Source organism: Hemitrygon akajei, chromosome 5, assembly GCF_048418815.1.
Source record: "Hemitrygon akajei chromosome 5, sHemAka1.3, whole genome shotgun sequence".
NCBI classification, from domain to species: domain Eukaryota; kingdom Metazoa; phylum Chordata; class Chondrichthyes; order Myliobatiformes; family Dasyatidae; genus Hemitrygon; species Hemitrygon akajei.
Genome location: NC_133128.1, coordinates 197,170,118 through 197,192,401, shown reverse-complemented (window position 1 = coordinate 197,192,401; position 22,284 = coordinate 197,170,118). Strand labels below are relative to the sequence as shown.

Here is a 22,284-nt window from a genome sequence, read left to right as displayed (position 1 = left end):
TGTGCGCTCAATCAATGATTCTTATCATCGTATACATTTTTATCAAGTCACTTACACTAGTAAAGTTTAAGAGACCACTAGACAGGTATATGGAGGAATTTAAGGTGGGGGGGTTATATGGGAGGCAGGGTTTTAGGGTCAGCACAACATTGTGGGCCAAAGGGCCTGTAATGTGCTATACTATTCTATGTTCTATGTTCTTACAGCCCAGGAAATGGCCCTTCAGTGATGAGGTCTCTACCGACCAAAATGCCAAGTTAAACTAGACCCAAGGAACTCAGGTCAAGCAGCATCCACAGAGGGACATAAGCAGTCAACATTTCAGACTGAGACCCTTCACTCAGCCTGAAACATGAGCTTTTTATTTCCCATCATAGATGCTTTTTGACTTCAGAACTGTTCAGCACAGGAACAGGCTCTGTGGCCTGCAATGTTGTGCTGAACCAATTAAATTAATAACCAAAGAGCCAATCAGACTAATCCTCTCTATCCACACAATGTCCATGTCCTTTCATTTTCCTCACAATCATGTGCCTAAGCATCTCTTAGAAGTCCCTAATGTACATATCTTGTCTCTACTATCACCCCAGGCAGCACATTCCAGACATGAACCATAGAACATTACGGCACAGAAACAGGCCTTTTGGCCCTTCTTGGCTGTGCTGAACCATTTTTCTGCCTAGTCCCACTGACCTGCACCTGGACCATATCCCTCCATACACCTCTCATCCATGTACCTGTCTAAGTTTTTCTTAAATGTTAAAAGTGAGTCCGCATTTACCACTTCATCTGGCAGCTCATTCCACACTCCCACCACTCTGTGTGAAGAAGCCCCCCCCCCCCCCCCCCCATGTTCACTTTAAACTTTTCCCCACTTCACCCTTAACCCATGTCCTCTGGTTTATTTCTCCCCTAGCCTCAGTGGAAAAAGCCTGCTTGCATTCACTCTATCTATACCCATCATAATTTTATACACCTCTATCAAATTTCCCCGCATTCTTCTACGCTCCAGGGAATAAAGTCCTAACCTATTCAGCCTTTCTCTGTAACTCAGTTTCTCAAGTCGGCAACATCCTTGTAAACCTTCTCAGCACTCTTTCAGCCTTATTCTTCCTGCAGTTCGGTGACCAAAACTGCACACAATTCTCCAAATTCGGCCTCACTGATGCCTTATACAACCTCACCATAACATTCTGACTCTTATACTCAATACTTTGATTTATAAAGGCCGATGCACCAAAAGCTCTCTTTACTACCCTATCTACCTGTGACACCACTTTTAGGGAATCATGTATCCGTATTCCCAGATCCCTCTGTTCTATTGCCCTACCATTTTTACCTTGTATGTTCTACCTTGGTTTTTCCTTTCAAAGTGCAATACCTCACACTTGTCTGTATTAAACTCCATCTGCCATTTTCAGCCCATTTTTCCAGCTGGTCCAAATCTCTGCAAGCTTCCAAAACCTTCTTCACTGTCCACAACACCTCTAATCTTCGTATCATCAGCAAATTTGCTGATCCAATTTACCACATTATCATCCAGATCATTGATATAGATGACAAATAACAATGGAACCAGCACTGAACCCTGTGGCACACCACTAGTCACAGGCCTCCACTCAGAAGTAATCCTCCACTACCACTCTCTGGCTTCTCCCACTGAGCCAATGTCTAATCCAGTTTACTACCTCACCATGTATACCTAGCGACTCAAACTTCCTCCCATGCAGGACCTTGTCAAGGGTCTTACTGAAGTCCATGTAGACAACATCCACTGCCTTCCCTTCATTTGCTTTCCTTGTAACCTCCCCAAAAAACTCTAATAGATTGGTTAAACATGACCGACCACACACAAAGCCATGTTGACTCTCCCTAATAAGTTCTTGTCTATCTAAATACTTGTAGATCCCATCTCTCAGTACTCCTTCCAATAATTTACCTACTACCGATGTCAAATTTACCAGCCTATAATTTCCCAGATTACTTTTAGAGCCTTTTTTAAACAACAGAACAACATGAGCCATCTTCCAATCCTCCAGCATCTCACCCTTAGATACTGACATTTTAAATATATCTGCCATGGCCCCTGCAATTTCAACACTAGTCTCCTTCACAGTCCGAGGGAATACCCTGTCAGGTCCTGGGGATTTATCTACTCTGATTTGCCTCAAGATAGCAAGCACCTCCTCCTCTTCAATCTGTATAGGTTCCATGACCTCACTACTTGTTTGCCTTATTTCCATTGGCTCCATGCCAGTTTCCTTAGTAAATACAGATGCAAAAAAACCACTTAAGATCTCCCCCATTATTTTGGTTCCATACATAGCCGACCACTCTGATCTTCAAGAGGACTAATTTTATCCCTCACTATCCTTTTGCTCTTAATATACCTGTAGAAGCTCTTTGGATTATCCTTCACCTTGACTGCCAAAGCAACCTCATGTCTTCTTTTAGCCTTCCTGATCTCTTTCTTAAGTATTTTTTGCACTTTTTATACTCAAGTACCTTATTTGCTCCGTTTCCTATACCTGTCATAAATCTCTCTCTTCGTTATCAGAGTTCCAATATTCCTAGAGAACCAAGGTTCCTTATTCTTATTCACTTTGCTTTTAATCCTGACAGGAACATACAAACTCTGCACTCTCAAAATTTCTCCTTCGAAGGCCTCCCACTTGCCAATCACATCCTTGCCAGAGAACAACCTGTCCCAATCCATGTTTTTTAGATTCTTTCTCATTTCTTTAAATTTGGCCCTTTTCCAGTTTAGAACCTCAACCCGAGGACCTTTATCCATGATCAAGTTGAAATGAATAGTGTTAAGATCACTGGAACCAAAGTGTTCCCCTACACACACTTCCGTCACCTGTCCTAACTCGTTTCCTAATAGGAGATCTAATATTGCATCCTCTGTAGTCAGTAACTCTATATATTGATTTAGAAAACTTTTCTGAACACATTTTACAAACTCTAACCCGTCTAGACCTTTAACAGTATGGAAGTACCAATCAATACGTGGAAAATTAAAATCCCCATCACAACTTTATGTTTTCTGCAGTTGTCTGCTACCTCTCTGCAGATTTGCTTCTCCAATTCTCACTGACTATTGGGTGGTCTATAATACAACCCCATTAATGTGGTCATACCTTTCCTGTTTCTCAGCTCCACCCATATGGCCTCGGTAGACAAGCCCTCAAATCTATCCTGCCTGAGCACTGCTGTAACATTTTCCCTGACTAGCAATGCCACCTCACTACCCTTCATCCCTCTGCCTCTATCTCGTCTGAAACATCGGAACCCTGGAACATTAAGCTGCCAGTCCTGCTCCTCCTGTAGCCATTTCACTAATGGCTACAATGTCATAATTCCACGTGTCAATCCACACCCTCAGCTCGTCAGCCTTCCCCCACAATACTCCTCGCATTGAAATAGACACACCTCAGAATATTATTACCACCACACACAACCCTTCTATTTGTGACTTTGCATGAACCTTTAATATCATTTATTTTCACCCCCGCTCCACTATCTGCTCTGGCACTCTGGTTCCCATCCCCCTGTAAACCTAGTTTAAACCCCCCCCCATAGCACTAACAAACCTCCCTGCAAGGATATTGGTCCCCCTGTAGTTCAGGTGTAACCCATCTCTCTTGTACAGGTCCCACCTGCCCCAGAAGTTGTTCCAATGATCCTGAAATCTGAAACACTGCCCCCTACACCAGTTCCTCAGCCATGTGTTCATCTGCCAGAGCATCCCATTCTTACCCTCACTGGCACGTGGTATAGGTAGCAATCCTGAGATTACTACCTTCAAGGTCCTGCTTTTTAACTTCCTACCAAGCTCTCTATACTCACTCTTCAGGACCTCCTCACTCTTTCTTCCTACGTCATTGGTACTGATGTGTACCATGACATCTGGCTATTCCCACTTCAGAATGCTGTGCACTCGATCAGAGACATCCCTGATCCTGGCACCCGGGAGGCAACAAACCATCCAGGAGTCTCTATCATGACCACAGAACCTCCTGTCTGTACTTCTAACTATCGAGTCCACTATCACTACCGCTCTCCTCTTCTTCCACACTCCCTTCTGCACTGCAGAACCAGACTCAGTGCCAGAGATCTGGCTGCCGCAGCTTGTCCCAGGTAAGTCATCCCCCACAACAGTATCCAAATCGGTATACTTGTTGTTGAGGGGAATGGCCACAGGGGTACCCTGCTCTTCCTGCCCTTTCCCCTTCCCTCAGCTGACAGTAACCCAATTACCTGTGCGCTGCTCCTTTGGCGTAACTACCTCCCTAAAACTATTATGTGTAAACTTTTCATTCTCCCGAATGATCTGGAGGTCATCCAGCTCCCTTACACGGTTTGTTAGGAGCTGCAGCTGGATGCACCATGCAGGTATCATTGTCAGGGACACCGGAGGTCTCCCTGACTTCCCACATCCTGCAAGAGGAGCATTCCAACATCCTGCCTGGCATTCTGTCTACTCTAAACAAAACAAAACTTACCAGAACCTACCCTCACCTCTGCCTGTTCATGCCAAAGCCATCCCACTCTGACTCAGTCCACTGCAGTAATGGCTGCTGTATACGGCGGTTGCCTTTTAAACCTTTGGCGCGCTACATCACACACCTGCGCAGTCTAGCCTCTTTTCCCCAATCAGTAAAAAAAAAAGTGGTTTCTCTCTAAGATGTCTTTAGTCCTTCACTCTCAGTCTCTTGCTTCGATCCACCACTATCGGTAAAAAACTTGCCCTTCACATTTTTTTTTAAACTTAATCCCTCTCACTTTGAATGCATGCCTCTGGTATTAGATATTTCAACCCTGAGAAAAAAAGAACCATCTGTCTTCCCTCAGCTCCTCACCCCTCCCCAGAGAAAACAACATGTTTGTCCAACTTCTTATTATAGCACATACCCTCTAACCCTAAAAAAACCTTTTTTGCACTCTCTCCAAAGCCTCGACATCCTTTCTGTATTGGAGGGAGAGCCAGAACTACATTCAATACTCCAGAGATGCCGAACTAGAGTTTTATAAAGCTGCAACATAACTTCCTGACTTTTGAACTCAATACATGACATCTTACTAAAATCCATATAGGTAACATCCACAACTTTACCTTCATTAATCATCCTCGTCACTTTATCAAAAATACTCCATCAAGTTACTTTGACATGACTTATGCTGGCTCTTCCTAATTAGGCCATGGTTTCCAAATGCTCATAAATCCTATCCCTGATAATTCTTCCAGTAACTTCCCTGCCGCTGGTATGAGACTCAACAGACCCCTTTCTTGAATAATGAAGCAACATTAGCTAATCGCCAGTTCTCTGGAAGCTAACCTGTCACGAGAGAGGTCAAGCCCCTAGCAGTCTCATCTCTTGCCTCTCTCAATAACCTGGGAATATCCCATCAGGCTCTGGAGACTCATCTGTCTTAATGTTCTTTAAGCGACTCAACACTACCTCCTCCTTTACCTCAAAATGTCCAAGCATATCAATAGCATAAGACCGTAAGATACAAGAGCTGAAGTAGGCCATTTGGCCTATCAAGTCTGCTCTGCCGTTTCTTCATGCCCGATCCAGTTTTCCTCTCAACCCGTCTCCTACCTTCTGCCTGTATCCCTTCATTCCCTGACCAATCAAGAATCTATCAAACCCTGTTTTAAATATATTTAAAGACTTGGGCTTTACACCTGCCTGCGACAATGAATTCTACAGATTCACCACTCTCTGGCTAAAGAAATACCTCCTCATCTCCATTCTAAAATGATGCCCCTCTATTCTGATGCTGGTCCTAAACTCTCCCACCATAGGAAACATCCTCTCTACATCCACTCTATCAAGGCCTTTCAACATTCGATAGGTTTCATTTAGGTCACCCTCATTCTTCCGAATTGCTGTGAGTATAGGCCCAGAGCCATCAAATGCTCTTCATGTGACAAGCCATTCATCCTGGAATCATTTTCATGGAGCTCCTTTGGACGCCCTCTAATTTCAGCACATCCTTTCTAAGATGAGTGACCCAAACTGCTCACAATACTCCGAGATGCCTCATCCATGTTTTATAAAGTCTCAATATTACATCCTTGCTTTTATATTCTAGTCCTCTTGAAATGAATGCTAGCACCACATTTGGCTTCCTTACCACAGACTTAACCTGCAAATTAACCATTCAGGATTCCTACACAAGGACTCCCAAGTCCCTGTGCTCCTAAGGTTTTTTAATTTTCTCTCCATTTAGAAAATAGTCAACTCTTTCATTTTTTACCAAAGTGCATGACCTTCACTTCCCGACATTGTATTCATTGTATGATGATGAAGAGGTCAATACTCCCCAATGCCATTAGGCTTTACAATTCAACCACCAGGACTTAAGAACTTTTTAAAAGCTATTATTAATGCTTTTTGAGATAGTGATTTAGATGCATATCATATTTTTTTTACTGAGTTAAGTATTGTATGTAATTAGTTTTGCTACAACAAGTGTATGGGACATTGGAAAAAAAGTTGAATTTCCCCATGGGGATGAATAAAGTATCTATCTATCTGCCACTTCTTCGCCCATTCTCCTAATCTATCTAAGCCCTTCTATAGGCTCTCTACTTCCTCAAAACTACCTGCCCCTCTTCCCATCTTCATCTTGTCCACAAACTTTACATCAGTCATCCAAATCATTGACATAACATAAAAAGAAGCAGGCCCAACACAGACCCCTGTGGAACACCACCAGTCACTGGCAGCCAACTAGAAAAGGCTCCCTTTATTCCCACTCTTTGCCTCCTGCCAATCAGCCAGTGTCCTATGCATGCTAGTATCTTTCCTGTAATACCATGGGCTTATTGCCTGTTAAGCAGCCTCATGTGGCACCTTGACAAAGGCCTGAAAATCTAAGTACACAACATCCACTGATTCTCCTTTGTCCATCTTACTTGTTATTTTAATTCAACACCTTCCCCTCTTGCCCCTCTGATTCTATCACACCTGAAGCAACGAAATCCAGGAATATTTAGTTGCCAATCACACCCCTCCTGCAACCATGTTTCACTAATAGCTACAACATCATATTTCCAGGTATCAATCCATGCTCTAAGCTCATCCACCTTTCTTACAATGCTCCTAGCATTAAAATAAATGCATTTAAGAAATTCTCCACCTCTTACTCTGTTTATCACTAATGGTGCAAACAACTGTACTATCTTCCTTCTCCCATACATCTGTTCCTACACTCCGGTTCCCCTCCCCCCTCGTATCTAGTTTAAATCCACTGGAGCCTCTCTAGCAAACCTACCTGCAAGAATATTTGTCCCCCTCCAGTTCAGATGTAAATCATCCTGCCGGAATAGGTCCCACCTTCCCTGGAAAACTGCCCAATTATCTATAAATCTGAAGCCCTACCTCCTGCGCCATGTCTTCAGCCATGTGTTGATCTGCACTATCTTACTATTTCTAAACTCACCTGCACGTGGCACTGGTAGCAATCTGAGATTGCTATCCTGGCGGTCCTGTCCTTTAACTTGGCGCCCAACTCCCTAAACTCACCTTTCAGGACCTCCTCACTCTTCCTACTCATGTCTTTGGTCCCTACATGGACCACGACATCTCACCCTCCCTCTTGAGAATACTGAGAACTCGATCCGAGATATCGCAGAACCTGGCACCAGGGAAGCAACAGACCATCCGGGATTCTCGATCTCTTCCACAGAACCTCCTATCTGTCCCCTTAACTATCGAATCCCTATCACTACTGCTCTCCTCTTTTCCCTCCTTCCCTTCTGAGTTGAGGGTCCAGTCTCGGTGCCAGAGACGCAACCACTGCAACTTGTCCCCGATAGGTCATCCCCATCAACAGTATCCAAAATGATATACTTATTATTGGTGGGAATGGCCACAAGGGTGCTCTGCTCATTCTGTCTTCCTCTCCAGACAGTCAGCCAGCTACCTGTCTCCTGACTCTTAGGGGTGACTATCTCCCTGTAACTCCTGTTTATTTCTGCCTCCCGAATGATCCAAACTTCCTCCAGCTCCAGTCCCCTAACACGGTTTGTCAGGAGCTGCAACTGGATGCACCTTTTACAGGTGTAGTCATCAGGGATATTTGTGCTCACCCTGACTTCCCACATACTGCAAACGGAGCACTCAACTGCCCTAACTGCTGCCTCCATTTCCTACTTCTAACGTAACTAAATTAAAGGAACTTACCCAGCCTTACCTCACTTGGAGTGAAGCTTGTCCTCAGCCTCTGCTCGCCAAAGCCTCTCAAGCCAAAGCCTTCCTACTCTGTCTCCCTCTACTCCATCGCCTGCTACTATGTCGCCCGCTTCGTTAATCTGCTCGCCTTTTAAATTTTCCCGCTGCCTCACGGGCCGACTTCCACACGCTTGTGCAGTCATGCCCCATTCAAACTGCCAATGATGGTCTAGGAATGAAGTCTTTTCAGTTCATGATACTGAGTTGAGTAGAATTGAGGAGAGAGAGAGAGGTGATTTGTTTTCCAAGTAAGCTGATGCCACTGATTCTTCCACGTTGTCCTCTGAAGTCCTGTTAAAGTCACCGACTGTGACAACACAAAAGGGTACCGTCTTCACGTGGTAAAGCTATCAACCCAGGCAAGGGTTAAACACAGCGATAGCCTTCCACCAGTCACCCCTTTTCCACACTGTGAGCAAAACCCACCCTTTCATGGGCACTCAAAGCTCATCCAGTGTCTATTTCTGTCTGTAAAGCCAGCTGACCTTGTCTATATCCCAAAAATGCTGAATGCCAGCTGTTCATCATATAGCTCCGCCCTTCTGTACCATGGCAACTCACAAGCTGTTTGGTGCTCCTCTCTCTGAATACACACACACACACACACACACACACACACACACACACCTTTTAAAGGCACAGTCCATAATGTATAAACATTAGGATCTCGTCACACCCCGGAACCACATCCTTAACAATTGATTCCAACATCTTCTCAACCACCGAGGTCAGACCAACAGGCCTATAAATTTCCTTTCTTCTCCCTCTCTCCCTTCTTGAAGAGTAGTGACATTTGCAATTTTCCAGTCTTCCGGAACCATTCCAGAATCTAGTAATTCTGAAAAGATCATTACTGTTGCTTCCACAATCTCTTCAGCCACCTCTTTCACCAAATCTGGGGTGTAAACTATCTGATCCGGGTGATTTATCTACCTTCAGATCTTTCAGTTTCCCAAGCACCTTCTCCCTCGAATTGGCAACATCACACACTTCTGACCCCTGACACTTTGGAACTTCCACTGCACTGATACTGTATTTCACAGTGAAGACTGATGTAAAATGCTTATTCAGATCGTCCACTATTTCCTTATCCCCGAATATGCTCAACACTGCTCTCCTTATCCGCGACACCATTCTCCTTGGTAAATACTGCTGTAAAGTGCTCATTGGGGACTTCACCCACATCCTTCACTTAATCTTGAGTGATCCTACCTTATCCCAAGTTATCCTCTTTGCTTGATGTATGTGTAGAATGCCTTGGGATTCTCTTTAATCCTACTTGCCAAGACTTTTCATTGCCCCTTCTGGCTTTCATAATTCCCTTCTTGAGGTTTTTCCTTATTTCTTCATAATTGTCAAGAGAAGCAACAAGCAGGTTGGACAAAGGAGAGGTAGTGGATGTCATTTACTTCGATTTTCAGAAGGCATTTGATAAGATGCCACACATGAGACTGCTTAACAAAATAAAATCCTGTGGTGTTACAGGAAATATACTGGCATGGATAGAGGAACGGCAGACCAGCAGAAGGCAATGAGTGGGAATAAAAGGGTCCTTTTCTGGGTGGCTGCCAGTGACTAGTGGTGTTCCTCAGGAGTCAGTATTGGCACCGCTACTCTTCACATTGTTTCTCAATGATTTGGATAATGGAATTGATGGCTTTGTGGCAAAGTCTGCGGATTATATGAAGATATGTGGAGGGATTAGTAGTGCTGAGGAAGCAATGCAATTTCAGCAGGACTTGGGACAAATTGGAAGATTGGGCAAAAAAGTGGCAGAGGGAATACAGTGTTAGGAAATGTATGAGAATGCATTTTGCTAAAAGGAACAATAATGTGGACTATTATCTAAATGGAGAGAAGGTGCAAACATCAGAGGTGCAGAGTGACTTAGGAGTCCTTGTGCAAGACTCGATTGGGTGGATGTGGAGAAGACATTTCCTTTGGTGGGGTATCCAGAACTAGAAGGCACAGCCTCAAAATAGAGTGATGACCTTTTAGAACAGACATAAGGAGGAATTTGTTTAGCTGGGGAGTAGTGAAGCTATGGAATGCTCTGCCACAGACTGAGGTGGAGGCCAAGTCTGTAGGTATAGTCAAGGCAGAAGTTGATCATTTCTTGATCAGTCAGGGCATCAAAATGGCAAGGCAGGTGTATGGGATTGAGTGGGATCCAGGATCAGCCATGATGGAATGGTGGAGCAGACTCGATGGGCTGAATGGCCTAATTCTAGGTCTTATGGTCTTGCAACTCTGCCTTCTCCCACAAAGCCCATGTATAATCCAATTTACTACCTCATCTTGAATGCCGAGCAACTTGCAGGACTGTGCCAAATGCCTTGTTGTCCATGTAGACAACATCCACTCCTTGCTTTTATTAATTTTCTTGGTAACATCTTCAATGAGCTACCAACATGACCTACCAACAACAAGCCATGCTGACAATCCCTAATCAATCACTGTCTATCCAAATACTCAAATATCCAGACTGATAGAATACCTTCCAATAACTTTCCCATGATTGATGGCAGGCTCACGGGCCTATAATTTCTTAGTTTGTTCTTAGACCCTTTCTTAAACAGCAGAACAACATCAGCTACCCTCCAATCCTCCAGTACCTCACCTGTCACTAAGGATATTTAATTATCTCTGGTAGGGCCCCTTCAGTTTCTGCACTTGCGTACCATGAGGTCCAAGGGAACACTTTGTTAGGCCCTGTAGACTTATCTATCTTAATTTGCCTCAGGACAGCAAACACCTTCTCTGTAATCTGTATAGGGTCAAATGAAGCTGATGTCACTTTGCCTCACTTCTATAGAGTGTGTCCATCCCGAGTAAATACAGATGCAAAAAGTTTCCATTTAAGATCTCCTCAATTTCTTTTGGCTCCACACAGACTCCCATACTGATCTTCCAAAGATAGATAGATAGATACTTTATTCATCCCCATGGGGAAATTCAACTTTTTTCCAATGTCCCATACACTTGCTGTAGCAAAACTAATTACATACAATACTTAACTCAGTAAAAAAACATGATATGCATCTAAATCACCGTCTCAAAAAGCATTAATAGCTTTTAAAAAGTTCTTAAGTCCTGGAGGTAGAATTGTAAAGCCTAATGGCATTGGGGAGTATTGACCTCTTCATCCTGTCTGAGGAGCATTGCATTAATAGTAACCTGTCACTGAAACTGCTTCTCTGTCTCTGGATGGTGCTATGTAGAGGATGTTCAGAGTTATCCATAATTGACCGTAGCCTACTCAGCGCCCTTCGCTCAGCTACCGATGTTAAACTCTCCAGTCCTTTGCCCATGACAGAGCCCGCCTTCCTTACCAGCTTATTAAGACGTGAGGCGTCCCTCTTCTTAATGCTTCCTCCCCAACATGCCACCACAAAGAAGAGGGCGCTCTCCACAACTGACCTATAGAACATCTTCAGCATCTCACTGCAGACATTGAATGACACCAACCTTCTTAGGAAGTACATTCGACTCTGTGCCTTCCTGCACAAGGCATCTGTGTTGGCAGTCCAGTCAAGCTTCTCGTCTAACTGTACTCCCAGATACTTGTAGGTCTTAACCTGCTCCACACGTTCTCCATTAATGATCACTGGCTCCATATGGGTCCTAGACCTCCTAAAGTCCACCACCATCTCCTTGGTCTTGGTGATATTGAGACGCAGGTAGTTTGAGTTGCACCATATCACAAAGTCCTGTATCAGTTTCCTATACTCCTCCTCCTGTCCATTCCTGACACACCCCACTATGGCCGTGTCATCAGCGAACTTCTGCACATGGCAGGACTCCGAGTTATATTGGAAGTCTGATGTGTACAGGGTGAACAGGACCGGAGAGAGTACGGTTCCCTGCGGCGCCCCTGTGCTGCTGACCACCGTGTCAGACCTACAGTCTCCCAACCGCACATACTGAGGTCTATCTGTCAAGTAGTCCACTATCCAATCCACCATGTGAGAGTCTACTCCCATCTCCGTTAGTTTGTGCCTTAAGATCTTGGGCTGGATGGTGTTAAAGGCACTAGAGAAGTCAAGGAATGTAATCCTCACAGCACAACTGACCCCCTCTAGGTGAGAGAGTGATTTGTGCAGCAAATACGTGATAGCATCCTCCACTCCCACCTTCTCCTTATATGCAAACTGAAGAGGATCCTGGGCGTGCCTGGTTTGTGGCCTCAGATTCTGTATTATCAGCCGCTCCATGGTCTTCATCACGTGCGACGTCAAGGCAACAGGTCTGAAATCATTCAACTCCTTTGGTTGTGGTTTCTTCGGTACCGGGACAATACAGGATGTCTTCCACTGTCTGGGTACTCTTCTCTGCTCCAGGCTAAAGGACCAGTTTGGTCACTTGAAATCCTTTTGCTCTTAACATATCTGTAGAAGTCCTTAGATTTAAAAGGAGACAGTTTTTTTTCTTCAGCAGTTTGATCGAGGCACAACTGCACAAACACGTGGACATCAGTGAGTTAGACCAGCGGTAAGAGTTTAAAAAGAGACAGCTTTATAGAGAGGACATTGGAGGAGCGAACAACAAAATAGAAGGAGACAGTAGGAGGGCTTTGGCTCAACAGGGCTTCAGCAATAACAGGTCAAGGCAAGATAAGTTACTTGTGTAGAATAGAAACAGGAAGAATGTCTGTGAGGCTAGTGTGTCACAGGGGGACATGGAATGGACCCAAGTGCAGGATGCAGGCACTGAAGTACTAGGGGCAGGACAGGAATAACTAAAGGATAGAACAAGATGGGGAGACCATGGCATGCAAGGGGGACATGGCATGCAGGGGTAACACTGAGGTTCAGGCAGGCGAGGCAGGATCCCAGAGATCATGGCAAGGTGGGATCTTGGCTAGGCTAGCAGATGGGTCTGAGGGACAAAGGGTGCTAGGAGGAGAGCCCCCTGGGCAGCCCACATACTCCTGGGTAGGGCCATCTCCCAGGCAGGAACACAGAGGCCTCAGAGGCCTGGGCAAGGTGCAGAACATCGGGCAGGTGCAGGGCACAACCCTTCAGGAGCAAGGGGTAGGAAGGGGCAGAGACCTCAGGGCAGGCTGCATATTCCTGGGCAGGGACATCTCCCAGGCAGGAACATGGAGGCCTGGGCAGGTGCAGGGCACAACCCTTCAGAGGAGAGGGGTAGGAAAGGGACAGAATATCCCCCACCAGGCAACAGCAGTCCAGCCTGCTTACCCAACAGAGGCAAGGGAACAAAAGGCATTAGGTCCAGGGTGACAATGGGAACAGACTGACAGAACTAGTAGGTGAGCAGTGGGGACTCCATGCCAGGAGGAACAGAACAAGACCAGGCAAACAGCACAGGCTGGACAAACATGACACACAGGTCAGAGCACAGAAAGAGGGCAACCAGCACAGACAGGACAACCAGGATCAGGACAGGACAGACAGGCAAGCAGCACAAACTAGGCAAACCAGACAGAGCAGCAGGATCAGTACATACAGGACAAACCAGCAACCAGGGCAACAGGTCACAAGCAGGATAACAGGACAACCCCCAACTAAGCTCTCTCTCTCTCTCTCTCCGTCTTGTTTTACAGCGGTTGGCACCCAGCTTAATGGTGCATTACTGCCTCCTTCTGTTCCGGAGTATGCGATGAACTCGCATTCTAAATCCCTTCACCCAATTGCACACATACACATACCCTAACCTACACTTTATCCTCCCCATCCTAGTACCCTATTTCTGTTTATCCATCATATCCTATAAAAAACCCCTGTACCCCTTAAGCTAAAAATACCCTGACCTGTGTTCTCTCACCCATGCCCAGCAACCCTTTTAATATGAATTCCTGCACCCCCAATTCCCTTAGATTAATTCTCATCATCTCTCTCTGTATCCCATACTTCCTGCAACTCAGAACTACATATTCTACTGACTCCTCTTCCTGACATTCCACACACAATCCTGTCTGGTGTTTCCCTATCAATTTCAATGTTTGGTTTAGTGCATAGTGCCCCAGCCTTAACCTAGTCCACACAATTTCCTCTCTTCTGTATCTACTGCCTACCCTAGTACCTGCAACACTTTTTTGTATTTGATATAAATGCCTCCCTTTCCCCTCCCTGTCCCATCTTTCTTGCCACATTTGGTTAATTTTTTCCCCCCAGATTACACACTCTGCTTTACTGATACTAATGTGCATTTCTATATTTTCTTTCTTTATTGCCATCATTGCCAACTCATCCACCCTTTCATTGCCCTTCACCCCTACATGAGCTGGAACCCATAGAAATTTAACCTGACCTCCCTGATTTGCAACTCTTGTGACTGACTGAAGGACTTCATGAAATACATCTTGCCAGCTGTTTTGAGTGAGAAGACCTTAAACTTGCTAGTACTGAAGATGAATCTGAGCATATCAACACTTTGACTAGTTTAGTTTTATCCACCCAATGCAACCAACACTGCCATCATCTCCGCTGTATACACCACTAACTTATCAGATGTTCTTCTGCTGATTGCAATTGCTTTTGCTGGTATAGCCACCCCAAACCCTGTCACTCCTGTCTCAGGTTCCTTAGCACCATCTGTATAGACCGGAGTATAATCACTATACTTTTCCATCACATGACAGTTAAATGCACTTACCAAATCAGTTTTATACTTTCCTTTTTACCTCTAACAAATGCCAGTCTACATCAAGCCATACCAGCTTCCATGGAGCTACAACCAGATAAATTACTGAAGGACTTATCCTTAGATCAAACACTCCACATGATCTAGCAATCATTCCCTACCCAACTAAAGTTTTCCCTCTGAAACCTCCCATTTTCCCAGGACTTCTGCAACACTCCTTTAGCAGGGTGAGAATCATTGTGTCCCTGCAAATTAACCCAGTAGTTTGCCATCAATTTTATCCTTCTTAATTCCAAAGGCATTGTTCCCATTTCTACCTGCAGGGCTGATACTGGTGATGTTTTAAAAGCCCCACTGCACACTCTCAAAACCTGAGCCTGAATCACATCCAGTTTCCTTATAAGAGACCTAGCTGCTGATCCATATGCTACACTTCCATAATCCAACACAGATCTTACTAAAGCCACATACATTCTCTTTAATGCTGAACTTGCTCCCCATTCCCTACCAGTCAAACATCTCATCACATTTATTACTTTTTTACATTTCTGCTCAACTTTCCTGATATGGTCTGCCCATGTTAATCATGAATCAAATATAACTCCCAGAAATTTAAATGATCCAACCCTTTCTAATTCAATCCCATACATCCTTAACTTCTTCCCTACTTCAATTCTTTTCCTAGTGAAAAATACAGTTTGAGTTTTTTCCACTGAAAATCTACATCCCCAATCATAACCCCACTCTACCACTTCATCAATTGCTCCTTGTAGTTTCCTGATTATATGCTCCATGTTCCTGCCTCTTTTCCACAAGGCCCCATCATCCACAAACAGTGACCTACCTATATCCACTGATACCTTTGTGAAGAAATCATAACCCCAACTAAGCACAGTCCCAGGACCCCTTATAAACACCTGCCAGCTGAATAGGCAACAGGTGTGCCTCCTTAAGCCAAGAGGATCCTAACTGGCTTAAGGGTGACGGGTGGGATGGCTGCAAGACCCGGAGTCCGTGGACCGGATCAAGACCCGGAATGCGGGCTCCGGACCAGACTATGACATGGTGTTCTGTACTGGCTGTCAGATGTTGGATGTCCGGGAGACTCCCAGCCTCCTAGACAGCCATATCTGCGCCAGGTGCATCGAGCTGCAGCTCCTTAAGGACCGGGTTAGGGAACTGGAGATGCAGCTTGATGACCTTTGTCTGGTCAGGGAAAGTGAGGAAGTGATAGAGAGGAACTATAGGCAAGTAGTCACACCGGAGCCTTGTGAGACAGATAAGTGGGTAATAGTCAGGAAAGGGAAGGGCAGGAGTCAGATATGAGAGGACCCATGTGTCTGTCCACCTTAGCAATAAGTACTCCTGTTTCAGTACTGTTGGTGGGGATGACCCACCTGGGGTTAGGGTGGCCACACCTCTGGCACAGAGTCTGGCCCTGTGGCTCAGAAGGGTAGGGAAAGGAAGAAGGCAGCAGTAATAGGAGACGCTATAGTTATGGGGTCAGACAGGTGATTCCGTGGACGCAGGAAAGAAACACGGTTGATAGTTTGCCTCCCATGGATGTTTCTGATCACATCCATGATATCCTGAAGTGGGAAGGAGAACAGCCAGAGGTCATAGTACATATTGTTACCAACGACATAGGTAGGAAAAGGGAGGAGGTCCTGAAAACAGACTACAGGGAGGTAGAAAAGAAGTTGAGAAGCAGGATCTCAAAGGTAGATATCTCGGGATTACTGCATGTGCTACGTGACAGTGAGTATAGGAATAGAGTGAGGTGGAGGATAAATGCGTGGCTAAACGATTGGAGCAGGGAACAGGGATTCAGATTACTGGATCATTGGGACCTATGACCTGTACAAAAAGGATGGGTTGCCCTTGAATCCGAAGGGGAACAATATCCTGGCAGGCAGGTTTATTTGCTAAGGCTATCAGGGAGAGTTTAAACTAGGATTGCTGGGGGTGGTAACCAAACGGAAGAGACGGAGGAAGCGACGGTTAGCTCACAAATAGAGAGAACTTGTAGGCAGTGTGAGAGGGAGGATAGGCAGGTGATAGAGAAGGGATATTTGAGATGTGTCTAATTTAATAGAAGAAACATCATGAACAAAGCAGATGAGCATGGATCAGTACTTAGAGCACTAAGTACTTGGAGACATAGATGGCTCAAGGGCAGGAATGGTTACATTCCAATGAGACAAGGAAAGGATGGTAGGGTACAGGAACCATGGTGTACAAAGGCTATTGGAAATCTAGTTGAGAAGAAGAGCTTACAAAAGGATCAAGAAACTAGGTAATGATAGAGATCTAGAAGATTATACAGCTTGCAGGAAGGAGTTTAAGAATGGAATTAGGAAAGCCGGAAGGGGCTATGAGAAGGCCTTGGCAGACAGGATTAGGAAACCCCAAGGCATTCTACAAATATGTGAAGAGCCAGAGGATAAGACATAAGAGAATAGGACCAACCAAGTGTGACAGTGAAAAAGTGTGTATGGAACTGGAGGAGATAGCAGAGGTAGTTAATGAGTACTTTGCTTCAGCATTCACTACAGAAAAGGATCTTGGCAATTGTAGGGATGACTTACACTGCACTGAAAAGATTGATCATGTAGATATTAAGAAAGAGGATGTGCTGGAGCTTTTGAAAAGCATGAAATTGAATAAGTCACCGGGTCTGACGAGATGTACCCCAGGCTACTATGGGAGGTGAGAGAGGTGATTGCTGAGCCTCTGGCAAAGATCTTTGCATCATCAGTGGGGACAGGAGAGGTTCTGGAAGTTTGGAGGGTTGCAGATGTTGTTCCCTTATTCAAGATAGGGGGTAGTGATAGCCCAGGAAATTATAAACCAGTGAGTCTTACTTCAGTGGTTGGTAAACTGATGGAAAAGACCCTGAGAAGAAGGATTTATGAACATTTGGAGAGGCATAATATGATTAGGAATAGTCAGCATGGTTTTGCCAAAGGCAGGTTATGCCTTACGAGCCTGATTGAATTTTTTGAGGATGTGACTAAACATATTGATGAAGGTAGAGCAGTAGATGTAGTGTATATGGATTTCAGCAAAGCATTTGAAAGGATACCCCATACAAGTCTTATTGAGAAAGTAAGGAGGCATAGGATCCAAGGGGACATTGCTTTGTGGATCCAGAATTGGCTAGCACACAGAATGCAAAGAGTGGTTGTTGACAGGTCATATTCTGCATGGAGTTCAGTGACCAGTGGTGTGCCTCAGGGATCTGTTCTCTTTGTGATTTTTATAAATGGCCTGGATGAGGAAGTGGAGGGATGGGTTAGTAAATTTGCTAATGACATGAAGGTTGGGGGTGTTGTGGATAGTGTGGAGGGCTGTCAGAGGTTACAGCAGGACATCGATAGGATGCAAAACTGGGCTGAGAAGTGGCAGATGAAGTTCCACCCAGATAAATGAGGTGGTTCATTTTCGTAGGTCAAATATGATGTCAGAATATAGTATTAATGGTAAGACACTTGACAGTGTGGAGGATCAGAGGGATCTTGGGGACTGAGTCCGTAGGACACTCAAAGCTGTTACACAGGTTGACTCTGTGGTTAAGAAGGCATATTGTGCATTGGCAACACGAGTGAATCTGCAGATGCTGGAAATAAATAAAAACACAAAATGCTGGCAGAACTCAGCAGGCCAGACAGCATCTATGGAGGAGGTAGTGACGACGTTTCGGGCCGAAACCCTTCATCAGAGTGAAGTAACATGGGATGGTCAAGGGGGGATAAGAAGTAGGGGGAGGGATGAAGTAGAGAGCTGGGAAGTGATAGGCTGGAGGGAAATGGGCTAGGGGGAAGGTGGAGAATTATGGGAAATAAAAGATAAAGAAAGGTAGGGCTGGGGGGAGATTATCGTGAGGGGGGAAAAAGAGAGAGAAAGAGAACCAAACTAAAATTATAGATAGGGATGGGGTAAGGGGGTCAGGGGTATCAATGGAGGTCTGTGAGTTGGATGTTCATGCCGGCAGGTAGGAAGCTACCTAGGCGGGAGATAAGGTATTGCTCCATTGACCTGCGTGCATTGGCCTTCATCAATCATGGGATTGAGTTTAAGAGCCAAAAAGTAATGTTACAGCTATATAGCACCCTGGTCAGACCCCTCTTGGAGTACTGTGCTCAGTTCTGGTCACCTCACTATAGGAAGGATGTGGAAATTATAGAAAGGGTGCAGAGGAGATGTACAAGGATGTTGCCTGGATTGTGGAGCATGCATTATGATAATAGGTTGCGTGAACTCGGCCTTTCCTCCTTGGAGTGGCAGAGGATGAGAGGTGACCTGATAGAGGTGTATAAGATGATGAGAGGCATTGATCGTGTGGCTAGTCAGAGGCTTTTTCCCAGGGCTGAAATGGTTAGCACGAGAGGGCACAGTTTTAAAATGCTTGGAAGTAGGTACAGAGGAGATGTCAAGGGCAAGTTTTTTATGCAGAGAGTGGTGAGTGGGTGGAATGGGCTGCCAACAACAGTGGTGGAGGCCAATACAATAGGGCCTTTTAAGAGACTCCTGGATAGGTACATGGAACTTAGAAAAATAAAGAGCTAAGGGTAACCTTAGGTAATTTCTAAAGTAAGTACATGTTCGGCACAGCATTGTGTGCAAAAAGGCCTGTATTGTGCTGTAGGTTTTCTATGTTTAAGAACACAAGAACATTAGAAATAGGAGCAGAAGTAGGCCATCCAGACGATCGAGTCTGCCCTGCCATTCAATAAAATCATGGCTGATCTGTCCGTAAACTCAGTTCCCTCTACCTGCCTTTTCCCCATAACCCTTACTTCCCTTACTATGTAAAAACCTATCTAACTGTTCCTTAAATATATTTAGTGAGGAAGCCTCAACTGACTCCCTGGGCAGAGAATTCCACAGATTCACCACTCTCTGGGAAAAACCATTTCTCCTCATCTCCGTCCTAAATCTTCTCCCGTGAATCTTGAGGCAATATCCCCTAGTTCTAGTCTCACCTACCAATGGAAACAATTTTCCTACTTCTAACTTATCGATCCCTTTCGCAAACATGAGGAAATCTGCAGATGCTGGAAATTCAAACAACAACACTTACAAAATGCTGGTGGAACACAGCAGGCCAGGCAGCATCTATAGGGAGAAGCGCTGTCGACGTCTCGGCCCGAAACATCAACAGCGCTTCTCCCTATAGATGCTGCCTGGCCTGCTGTGTTCCACCAGCATTTTGTGTGTGTTATCCCTTTCGCATTTTTGTTTGTTTCTATAAGATCCCCTCACATTCTTCTGAACTCCAGAGAGTATTGTCCCAGGCGATTCAATCTGTCCTCATAAGTTAACCCCATTCATCACTGAAATCAACCTGGTGAACCACCTCTGCACTGCCTCCAAAGCCAGTATATCCTTCATGAAGTATGGAGACCAGAACCGTACACAGTACTCCAGGTGCGACCTCACCAGTACTCTGTATAGTTGCAGCATGACCTCCCTGCTCTTGAATTCAATCCCTCTAGCAATGAAGGCCAACATTCCGTTTGCCTTCTTAATAACCTGTTGTACCTGCAAGCCAACTTTTTGCGATTCATGAACAAGCACTCCCAAGTCCCTCTGCACAACAACATGCTGCAGTCCTTCACCATTTAAGTAATACTCTGCTCTTCTATTATTCTCTTTCTATGATTCTCCTTCACCTTATCAGCTAGAGCAAACTCACGCCTTCAGGAAATAGAAAAGGTGAGTCAAAAGAGCAATGTTATGGTAGTCACGGGAGATTTTAACATGCAGGTTGTTTGGGAAAATTAGATTGGTAATGGATCTCAAGAGAGTGAGTTTGTTGAATGCCTAAGAGACAGCTTTTTAGAGCAGTTTGTCATTGAACCTACTAGGGGATCAGCTGCACTCGATTGGGTGTTATGTAATGAACCAGAGGCGATTAGGGAGCTTAAGGTAAAAGAAGCCTTTGGAACCAGTGATCACAATATGATTGTGTTCAACTTGAGATCTGATAGGGAGAAAGTATTGATGTTGCAGTATTTCAGTGGAGTAAGGGAAATTATAGTGGTACGAGAGAGGAGTTAGCCAAAGTAAATTGGAACGACCTGCTAGCAGGGATGTTAGCAGAGCAGCAATAGTGTGCATTTCTGGGGAAAATGAGGAAGGTACAGGACGTGTATTCCAAAAATGAAGAAATGCTCAAATGGTAAAAGAGAAATGAGACTGGATATAGGACCACTATTAAATAAGGCAGGAGAAATAATAACAGGGGACAAGGAGATGGCTGATGAACTAAATGAGTATTTTTCATCAGTCTTCACTGTGGAAAACAGTATGCCTGATGTTGTAGTGTCTGAAGGAAGAGAAGTTGGGGTATTGCAAGATAGAAGGTGCTCATAAAGCTGAAAGATCTAAGGGTATATAAGTCAGCCGGACCAGAGGATCTGCACCCTGGGGTTCTGAAAGAAGTAGCGTTAGGGATTGTGGTGGTATTAGAAATGATCTTTTAAATATCACTGGACTCTGGCATGGTGCCAGAGGACTGGAAAATTGTAAGTGTTACTCCACTCTTTAAGAAAGGAGGAAGGCAGCAGAAAGGAAATTATAAACCAGTTAGCCTGGCCTTGGTGGTTGGGAAGATGCTAAGGATGAGGTGATGGAGTACTTGGTGATACAGGACAAGATAGTACAAAGTCAGCATGGTTTCTTTCTTGGAAAATCCTGCCTGACAAACCTGTTGGAATTATTTGAGGAGATAACAAGTAAGATTGATAAAGGGGATGCAGTGGATGTTGTATATTTGGACTTCCAGAAGACCTTTGACAAAGTGCCACACATGAGGCTACTTACCAAGTTAAGAGCCCATGGTATTACAGGGAAGTTACTAACATGGTTATGCATTGGCTGATTGATAGGAGGCAGCTAGTAGGAATAAAATAAAATAAATAGTAGGATCCTTTTTTGTTTGGTTCTTAGTGACTAGTGGTGTTCCACAGGGGTCGGTGTTGAGACCACCTTTTTATGATGTATATAAATGATTTAGATGATGGAACCTTTGTTGCGGAGTTTGCAAGTGATACGAAGATTGGTGGAATGGCAAGCAGTGTTGAGGAAACTGGTTGGATGCAGAAAGACTTGGACAAATTAGGAGAATGGGCAAGAAAGTGGAAAATGAAATGCAATATTGGGAAATGCATGGTTATGCACTTTGGTGGTAGAAATAAATGTGCGGACTATTTTCTAAACGGGGAGAAAATCCAGAAATCTGAAATGCAGAGTGACTTGGGAATCCTTGTGCTGAATACCCTGAAGGTTAACCTGCAGGTTGAGTCAGTGGTGAGGAAGGCAAATGCCATGTTAGCATTCGTTTCAAGAAGTCTAGAATACAAGAGCAAGGATGTGATGCTGAGGCTTTATAAGTCACTGGTGAGGCCTCACCTTGAGAATTGTG

The 22,284-nt window shown here is 44.7% G+C and overlaps 1 protein-coding gene and 1 long non-coding RNA gene across 3 annotated transcripts in view; one reads left to right on the top strand and one right to left on the bottom strand.

Moving 5' to 3' along the window:
- The window catches only part of LOC140728617 (uncharacterized), a 79,961-nt gene extending 71,211 nt beyond the window's left edge, over window positions 1–8,750 (bottom strand). Inside the window, exon 1 of the long non-coding RNA XR_012099123.1 lies at window positions 8,212–8,750. This is a non-coding gene — a long non-coding RNA (uncharacterized lncRNA). The remainder of the gene's footprint in view (window positions 1–8,211) is intronic.
- The window catches only part of slc15a2 (solute carrier family 15 member 2), a 359,727-nt gene that overhangs the window by 258,851 nt on the left and 78,592 nt on the right, over window positions 1–22,284 (top strand). The window lies entirely within an intron of this gene.